Here is a 10,491-nt window from a genome sequence, read left to right as displayed (position 1 = left end):
AAAGGTATGCCAATATCACTCACGGGCATGAAGGCAGACAGACAGCCCAGACTTCACACACACAACACACCGTAGCAGGCAGTGAGGGCCTTGAACAGATGGCATGAATTTGTAGTGGCCTTCACCCGCATGGTTCCAGACTTTCTCTCACCACACTCGACAGCCCAGAGGAGACAGTATGGACAAACAGGGCTTTCCAGGATTGGGTGTAATCAAGGGGAAACAGTTGATAGCCAAGGGAGTGGTAAAGTACTCTAAGACCATTACAAGCAAGCCACTGGAAGGACTATCCTTAGAATCCAACCCAGAGGGGCAAGTGGGATGGTGGGGGTGGCGTTATGGGTTGGGAGGAAAGAGAACAATCATCTCAACATTACTTGTCATTAAAAAAAAAAAAAAAAGTCAGCATTAGAATTACAATAGATGATGATAGAGCTTTTTAAAAAATCAATGCTTTGGGGGCACCTGGGTGGTTCAGTCAGTTAAATGTTCAACTTCAGCCCGGGTCATGATCTCAGGGTCCTGGGATGGAGCCCTGCGTCAGAGTCCCCTGCTTAGCAGGGAGCCTGCTTCTCTGTCTGCCCCTCCTTCCACTCATGTTCTCTCTCTCTCTCAAATAAATAAATACAATCTTTCTTAAAAAAAAAAAAAAAATCAGGGGCGCCTGGGTGGCTTAGTGGGTTGAGCTTCTGTCTTCCGCTCAGGTCAAGTTCTCAGGGTCCTGGGATCGAGCCCTGCATCAGGTTCTCTGCTCATCGGGGAGCCTGATTCCCCCTCCCACCCCTCTCTCTGCCTGCCTCTCTGCCTACTCATGATCTCTCTGTGTCAAATAAATAAAATCTTTAAAAAAAAAATCAGTGCTTGTATAGTGGCACTTCTGAGGAGCTAACCATGTGGAGGTATGTGTTCAGTTTATGAAAATCCTTCAAACTGTATACTTAGATGTTAATTCTCCTAATGCTGACCATGTTTTATGATAAGTAATGCTGTGATAATTATATGATTAACTTGAGCGCGTTTCCCCATGTATATTACACTTCTGTAATTTCCTTACACAAATGCTTTTAATGATTAGGAAAATGCTTATGATAGAATGTTCAGTTTTAAAAGTAGTTGCGTGGTCCCTGGCTGGCTCAGTTGGTTAAGTGTCCATCTCCTGGTTTTGGCTCAGGTCATACTCTCAGGGTTCAGAGATCGAGCTCGGTGTTGGACTCCACACTGGTCATGGAGCCTGCTTAAGATTCTCTCTCTTCCTTTGCCTCTGCTCCTAGTTCCCCCCCCCCCTAAAAAAAATTAAGAAATAAAAAGTAGTTGGTTAATAAAGTCTTTTAAAGTGCAGTTCAGGGGGCGCCTGGGTGGCTCAGTGGGCTAAGCCGCTGCCTTCAGCTCGGGTCATGATCTCAGGGTCCTGGGATCGAGTCCCATATCGGGCTCTCTGCTCAGCAGGGAGCCTGCTTCCCTCTCTCTCTGCCTGCCTCTCCATCTACTTGTGATTTCTCTCTGTCAAATAAATAAATAAAATCTTAAAAAAAAAATAAAATAAAGTGCAGTTCAGTCTCCAAATCTATCTCCTGTTGATGGCCAGGGATAATTTCTGCTCCTCTCACTGGTTAAAGCCAGGACACATACTTACTTCCTTTTGTATTTGCATCCTATAAAAGTATCCCATTTATACTGGATAGTATAAAGAACAATGTGATTTGAAAGAATTAAGCTAAGGAAAAAAGTCATAGCTGGGAACAGACACCTCACAAAAAAAGAACTTCACTCTTTGGCTATTATGAATAATGCTACTATGAATATTTGTGTTCAATTTTTTGTGTAGATCCAAGTTTTCCATTCTCTTGGGTATATATGGATGAGCAGAATTGCTGGGTCATAGAGAACTATGTTTAACTTTTTGAGTAACTGTCAAACTGTTTTCCACATCAGCTGTATGTTTTACTTCCTACTCCAGTGTATGAAGATTCCAGTTTCTCCACATCTTTGTCAACACTTGTTATATCTTTTTCATTCTAGACATTCTAGTGGGTTAAAATTGTATCTCACTGTGATTTTTTTTTTAAGATTTTTTTTTTTATTATTATTAGAGAGAGAGAGAGTGGGAGCAGGGTCAGAGGAGAGAATTTTCGGGCAGACTCCCCAGTGAGCACAGAGCCCGATGTGGGGCTCCATCTCATAACCCACGAGATCATGACTTGAATCAAAACTGACTTAGCCACCCAGGCACTGCTCTCATTGTGGTTTTGATTTGCATTTCCCTAATGATTAACAATGTTGAGCACCTTTTCATATGATTGTTAGCATTTGTACCTTTCTTTTACAGAAATGTCTATGCAGGGGCGCCTGGGTGGCTCAGTGGGTTAAAGCCTCTGCCTTCGGCTCGGGTCGTGATCCCAGCGTCCTGGGATCGAGCCCCACATCGGGCTCTCTGCTCAGCAGGGAGCCTGCTTCCTCCTCTCTCTCTGCCTGCCTCTCTGCTTACTTGTGGTCTCTGTCTGTCAAATAAATAAATTTAAAAAAAAAAAATGTCTATGCAGATGCTTTGCCCATTTTAAAATCAGGTTACTAGGGTCTTTCTGCTGTTGAATTGTTTAGAGTTATTTAAATATTTTGGGTACTTGATCCTTATTAGTTATGCAATTTGCAAATATCTTCTCCCATTCTGTGGGTTGTATTTTCACTCTCTTGATGGTGTCCTTTGAAGCACAGAAGTTTTTAATCTTGAGAAACACAATTTGTATTTTCCCCTTGGTTAGTTGTTGCTTCTCGTTATCTATGAAACCATTGCGTAACCAAAGTTATGAAGAGTTACACTTATATAAATCTTAAACCTTTATAGTTTAGCTCTTACATTTAGGTCTATGATATATTTTGATTTAACTTTTGAAGACAGAGTGAGGTAGGGGTCCAATTTCATTCCTTTGCATGTGTTTATCCCATTGTTCCAGCACCACTGCTAAAAAGGCTCTTCTTTCCCCTTTGAATTGTCTTGGACACTAAAGTTGTTTTTTGTTTTTTTTTAAAGATAAGAACCAAAAAGGGGCACCTGGGTGGCTCAGTTGGTTGAGTGTCTGCCTTTGGCTCTGGTCATCACATACCTTAATCCAGAGGTCAGAAAGTTTCCAATAACACCCACAAGTCAGGAAACCACTGCCAAAGTCACAAATTCCTTGCATCTGCTTAAAAGCAGTGGAATGCAGAGTCCTGTTAACCCTTGAGAAAACTCACATCTGCTTAAGTCTGCATACCGCTGTTGGCAGAGGACGAACCTCTTTCATCTCACCAAAGCATGGTGAATATATTTTATTAGCAAAATATAGATTAAACACAGGACCCTGGAGGCAAGGGAATCTGGAAAATATAGTTTCAAGACCCCTGTAATAGAAGGTGATGCGCTCTGAAAGCAGATGTAACCTGGATGGACTCCTGGGCTCACATAAGGCATGCAGGGCCTTGCTTGTTTATAGGGCTGAAACCTAATCAGTTGACCCTGCATCCAGACTTCTGCAGAGACAGAATATGTATTAGTGGATCTGAAAATAAACAATAGTTGATCAGGGAGAAATAGCTCGCTGAAAAATAAGTTTTCCATTTTCTGCTAGTTTTAAACTCATTAACCCTATGCGACACAGTTTCAATCCTGCAAAAACAACTCAAGAATATGTGTTAGGCCCATCTTTGCTCTTCAAATAGCATGGGGAATTTTACCATTGATTTATTGCCTCTGATATGGTTAGGGTATTTCCTGACCTGGTAAACTGTTCGTTCTTTGCAATTTCCTTTGTTCCTTAAAATCCTTAACTTTTAGAAGATTTTATTTAAGACACACACACACACACACACACACACACACACACACACACACACATACACACAGTGGGGGGTTGGAAGGGGCAGAGGGAGAGGGAGAAGCAGACTCCCCGCAGAGGAGGGAGCCTGACACAGGGCTCCGCCTGGTCCTAGGACCCTGAGATCTTGACCTAAGCAGAAGACAGATGCTTATAAAGCGTCTCTTTATAAGGTGTTCCTTATAAAGCGTTCTTGTGTCTGCATTTTTTACAATGTGATTTTTTTTACTATGTGATTTTTAATAACTGCCTAATACATTCATGATTTATTTAATCAAACTTCTGTTATGTGACTTTAACAGTGTTTTAATTTTTCACTGCTGTAATTAATAAGGTGATGACTATCTTCTATCTCTGATTAATTCCCTAGGATTAATATTCAGGTAGTTAATAAGCTATATAATATGCATCCTTGGAGGCTTTTAATATTTATCACCAAATTATATTTAAGACTTTTTTTAAAGTGTTTTTTTTCCTTTTTTTTTTGTTTTTTAATGTAAGTTCTACACTAAACATGGGGCTTGAACTCACGACAGTGAGATCAAAGACACATGCTCCACCGCCTGAGCCAGACAGGTCCCCCACATTTCAGGATGTTTGTACCAATTTACACTTCTACCTATAATCTGTTGAGAGTGACCATCATTTCACATGCCACACCTGGGTATTATAATTTCATAAAGGTCTTTGCCATATTTGTAAGTGGTATAAAGCGTCATATTGTTTACATCTCATGGACTTACTAACAAGAATAACGCCCCCTCCATATATTCCTTATCGATCATCTACATACAGATTTTTATTCAGAAATTATGTGCTCATATATTTTGCTACTTCTTTTAATTTTTTTCCCCTAATCTATTTGTAAGACTTCCCTGTAAGATGTTCTTCTATCTTTTTAAAAGTAATTATCAAAACAGGTAAAGTACAATTTAATAAAACGTCTGTGTATGTACCATGAAAAGTTAAAAAAGCAAATCACTGAGAATACAATTGAAGTCCTTTTTGAATCCCTCCTTGACTACTTATTCCCACTTTCTCACCTCAGAAGAGATTGCATTTTATATTTTAATGACATAGTTTATTTATCCCAAAACAATATGTAGTATTTGGGGGCATGCATTTTTTTAATAGGTTTGATTTTTTAATTTTATTTATTTGACAGAGAGAGAAGAGAGAGGGCACGAGCAGGGGGAGTAGCAGGCAGAGGGAGAGGAAGCAGCAGTCTCTCCACTGAGCAGGGAGCCCGACGTGGGGCTCCATCCCAGGACCCTGGGATCATGACCTGAGCCACAGGCAAATGCCTAACCAACTGAGCCACCCAGGTGCCCCTGGGGAATGCTTTAAACTTTATATAAATGGTATTATTGTCCAGTATCCTTTTGTGACTTGACTTTTCACCCAGTTCCTTGTTAGTTTCATCCATGCTGGTCTATGCAGGCTGTGGTCCCTGCATTTTCACTGCTGTATACAGTGTTCATCATACAATGTGAATGTACCACAATTTATTTACCCAGTCTCCTTTCCCCCCCAAGTATTTGTTATTAAAATAATTAGTGATGGGATGTCTGGGTGGCTCAGTAAGTTAAGCATCTGCCTTGAGCTCAGGTCATGATCCCAGGATCCCTGCTCAGAGGGGAGCCTGCTTCTCTCTCTGCCTGCCACTCCCCCTGCTTGTGCTGTCAAATAAAGAAATAAAATCTTTTGGGTCGCCTGGGTGGCTCAGTGGGTTAAAGTCTCTGCCTTCAGCTCAGGTCATGATCCCAGGGTCCTGGGATGGAGCCCCGAGTCAGGCTCTCTGCTCGGCAGGGAGCCTGCTTCCCCCTCTCCCTCTGCCTGCCTCTCTGCCTACTTGTGATCTCTGTCTGTCAAATAAATAAATAAAATCTTGAAAAAAAAAAAAAAAGAAAAAATCTTTTAAGAAAATTAGTGATGGACATTCCTTTTTTTTTTTTTTTTTTTTAAGATTTTATTTATTAATTTATTTGACAGAGAGATCCCTGCCGAGCAGAGAGCCTGACTTGGGGCTCCATCCCAGGACCCTGGGATCATGACCTGAGCTGAAGGCAGAGGCTTTAACCCACTGAGCCACCCAGGCGACCCAGTGATGTACATTCTTATACGTGGTTCCTTGAGTGCATGTATCAGGGTTTCCACAGGATATGTTCCTACTCATGGAGTCACTTGGGTTATAACGCTCACAGATCTCCAATTTTGCTACATGTTGTCAAATATTCCTATATAGTCTCCAAAGTGATTGTACCAATGGACACTTACACTGGCAGTATTTGTGTTTAATTTGCTACATATCCTTTCCAGTTACTGATATAGTCAAGACTTACAATTTTGCTGATGTGGTGGGTGCTAATGGTACTTTAAAAAACTTTTTATTTTGAAATAGTTTTAGACTTACAGAAAGTTGCACAAAAATAGTACAGAGAATTCATGTCTCTTTTACCCTTAAAGTTATCAACTTATATAACCACAGCACAATTACAAAGCAATTAGTATCAGCACAATATTACTAACTACTAAACTACTGACCTTATTCAAATTTCACCAATTCTCCCCCAATGTCATTGTGCAGCTCCAGATCTAATGCAGGATTGCATTTCCATTTAATTACTGTGTCTCCATAGTTTCTTTCCATCTGTGACAGTTCCTCAGTTTTTCCTGGACTCTCATGACCTCGATGACTCTTGTCTTTCATGACTTTTGCTGAGTACCAGTTGTTTCGTAGAATGTCTTTCCAAGTGGGTTTATCTGATGTTTTCTGATTCAATGGAGACTAAAATAAAACAAAATCTTCCTTCTAGAGTAAGATTGTTGAAAGGATAACATGCTTCATTATTGAAGAACGCTGTCTTCTGTGGGCTGAGATGTGTTACTACAGATCAAGCTGTTTTGGAGCAGGGGGCCTGGAGTCATGTAAGGAGACCTCATAAGTCCCCTTGCACGGGATTTGAGAATCTCTCCCTTTTAGGGGAGGTAAAATGCTACCTGCAACCTGGCACAGGTCAGAGCTGTAGAGAGAGTCGGAGCAGCCTTACAAGCAAGTACACAGCCAATACGTAGAAGACAGTGAGTATGATGATGAGTTTTGGGTTTTCTTTGGTGGGGGGCGGTGAGGGTTGTATAGTAATTCCTATCTCTTTTCCTCAGGCCTTTGGTAAAAGACTGGCCTGAAGTTATAGCCCCATTTTAGGTGTGCTTCACAGGATCAAGGGAGAGCGTCCTATCCATGGTTGGGGTGCAGGATATAGGGATAAAGGGCAAAGCAATTACAAAGTGGGGGAAAGGTGGATGCGGACAATGGAAGCCAATCCAGGGCCAGAGTTCAGCTGAGGGACAAGCAACAACCATGACCAGTTTGTATAACACACGCAATCCTGGGATTCCCGGAAATACTTGGGAAAAGAAACATGAACATAAGAACATTAACTGTTACACAGGTTGAGGGCTTGAATGGTTCTTTATTACCATCCTAGACCAAGATCACTCACCATTTTCTTTCTTTTTTTTTTTTTTAAAGTAATCTCTACACCCAACATGGGGTTCAAATGCACAATCCTGAGATCAAGAGTCACATGCTCAACTGACTGAGCCAGCCAGGTGGCCCAACAACCATTTTCTCTGTGAAGGCTTCTCTCTCCTCCCTCCGCTGCTGCTGTTGCTACTCCCTCTAGAGTCACACAGCTACTTGGTAGATAGAATGTAGCAGGGATGTCCAAGATACTTTTGTTGGTTCTCATCTCACTTCCCGTTTTATTTTGTAGCCCTGGTGTCTGATTCCAAAAATGTCTGTGTGATGAGTAAATGCCTATGGTGGGCTATGGAATGTCTCACGTAAGATGTGTAATAGCAGATACAGCTCTTCCCATCCAAGCAGATAGTGGGTTCCATGTTCACGGTCACAGGAGAGAATGTTACAGGGAGAGTATGCTGCGAGAAAATGTTTACCCGTAGTACTATACTGTGTGTCTTTGAATTAAAACCACTGTGGTATGACAAAGAAGCTCTGAGGAAAAAAGCAAAACCGTGGTCCTGGGCAATCTAATTGGATTTGGGTGCACAATACATAAAATATTCTGTAACTTCATCAGCCTGATGTTGTATACCACTTGGTATGGTCTTTTGGAGGGGGTTTCAATTTTCTAAACTGTCAACATGGAACTTCTTTCTGTTCTGTTAACTGTTTCCTCAGTGCTAAATTCTGTGAGTTTGTCTTATTCCAATGGGCATTCCTAAACTGTCTGGTTATCCCTGTCTGGGAACTCCCCTCTGCTACCTAGAACCCCTGGCTAGACCAACTGTTGCTCCCGCTTGCGCAGCCTGAGGAAAGGGAGGGGTGGTGTTTTCAGGGAGTTAGGGAGAAGAAAGAGGTGCCACTGAGCAGGGTACCCTGGTGGCTGACCTGGACTTGGCTATTCCCACTTTTGCTATTTCAGGAAACGTGTCCTCCAACCCAGCCCGGAAGGCGTGAGATGGGGACAGGTCTGTGTGTGGAGATGCATAAAGATCTGCTGGTTTGGCTGCTTCCCCTGTAGCACCCCAAAGAATCCCTCAGTAAACTGCCTCAGTATGTTGCCTCTGAGACCCTTCCCACTCTGGATGCCACCACTTGTGCTGATCAAGGGTCTCCTTGGCATGGCCCCCCTATTTTATGGTAGCATCGTCTCATGTGTTGGCCATCAGCATTCTAGGCTACAGTTTTGTTCTTCAATTTAATCATTCAGGTTCTCATTTTCTCAGAGATTTCTTAGTTTCAGATCTACCAAGACTTTCCCTTCTTGTTCTAAGTTTGGCAATATATTTCCCTATTCTTTAAAAAAAAAAAAAAAAGTGTATCATTTCTCAGTTTGGTGCGGGAGTGGGGGTAGGGAGGATCACACATACTTAAGCCATCGGAAGCGTGTCATGGCACCTTGGTGGTATTTATTAGATAATCAATAGGCCTTCCTGAAATATTGCAGTGAATGAGAAGACCAAATATTGCAGTGAATGAGAAGACCAGGGAGGTAGAGCATTTCCAAGAGATACTCTGAGGCTAACGGGGTGACTCCCATCAGCAATATACTAGACTGGATTGTTAAAATGTTCTATTTTTTCAGTTTGTCTACTCCCACGAGAAGAGGGAACTGCTTAGCAGAGAACTGTTAAGAAGCAGTCATGATAGCTAACGTTTAACCATCTCAATCACTGTGAGCCCTCTGCACGTCACACTGAAACATCACAGTCACATTACTGTTATTATCCTCATTGTACAGATGTGGACCTGAGACACGGAGAGGTCCACTAACTCACTTAAGGTTGCACATCTAGTAGGAGGACTAGCTGGTGGTACAGGGAGGCTGACTCCAGAGCTCACGCTGTAACCACTATGTCAAGATTTGTGCTAGTGTCAACCCCCAGGAGCTTATAAAGTAGTTACACGGCTGAAGGGCCCACAGTATTGTTTCATAGGGTAAAGGTTTGAAACAAGGCAAATGATGTCACATCCAGGTCCCACCAGATATGATGAACCAGTAGTTTGGACAGATGGTCTAGACCTTATTGTTTTCAAACTCTCCCTCACTACTACTTTTCCATCCCCCACCCTGACATGACAATCAAAAACTTGGTAGTGACCCTTGACTCCTCTCTTTTTCCCCCACACAGTTCATCTGCAAATCTGCTTGGTCACTCCTTCACAACACAACATAAATCTCACCACCTCTCACGTCTCCACTGTATCTGGGACCCAGGGTGAGGGTGTCAAAATCAAGAGGCGCCCACCCCCATTTTTGCTGCCCCAACTCCCCCGAGTCCCAGGAAGCCTAAGAGCCAACACCACCCCTAATGCTGCTCCAGAGAAAGCCTTCTGTTGCCAAGACCCTGCCTACCAGCGAGAGACAGGCCAGAGCACAACAGGAAATTACCATGCACCTCTCTTTTCCTTCCCGAATCTTTTCCTCCTGCAGTTCCTCACACTTCCCTTTTGGCATGTATAGGAATCAGCTTCCTTTGATACCTTCTGAGTCTCTAGTTCAGAGAGGGACCTTGTTCCAAGTTTTGTTTTGTTTTCTGTTCCCCAATAGTACCTAGAATGTTGCCATGTAGAATATAATTGCCCCTGGGAACAAAGAACTTATCTAGATGAAGAGCTTGAACCAAACGCAGTGTTTCAGTATACATATTTCATACTATCTTCACATAGTCAAGGTGAACTATAAACCATTTCTACCTAATTAGTTGTCCAACTAATAAGACACTTCTCAGTGTCTGGAAGGTGTTTTTTTAAGTATACATACGTGTGTGTGTGTGTGTGTATACACATATGTACATTATTTTGTTTAAAGTAGGATGTAGGCCCAACATGGGGCTCGAACTTGTGACCTTGAAATCAACAGTCACATGCTCTACCACAGAGCCAGCCAGGTGCCCCTGTAATAATATATTTTTTGAGGACACTTTTAAGCACTAGATTAGGCCATTTATGCTTATAAATGACAAATGTCCTTTCTAGTATCAAGTATGGCTCAAAACCATTTTTTTTTTTAAATCCTTGGGAGACTAATACCCTCTTCTTCACTGCTGTACTCATTAACTAGGTATTAGAGCTGATTCTGTATTTTGGAAGCTGATGATTTAGACCATGACA

Source organism: Mustela lutreola, chromosome 18 (genome assembly GCF_030435805.1).
Source record: "Mustela lutreola isolate mMusLut2 chromosome 18, mMusLut2.pri, whole genome shotgun sequence".
In the NCBI taxonomy this organism is placed as follows: Eukaryota; Metazoa; Chordata; class Mammalia; order Carnivora; family Mustelidae; genus Mustela; species Mustela lutreola.
Note: the sequence above shows the minus strand (reverse complement) of the source record.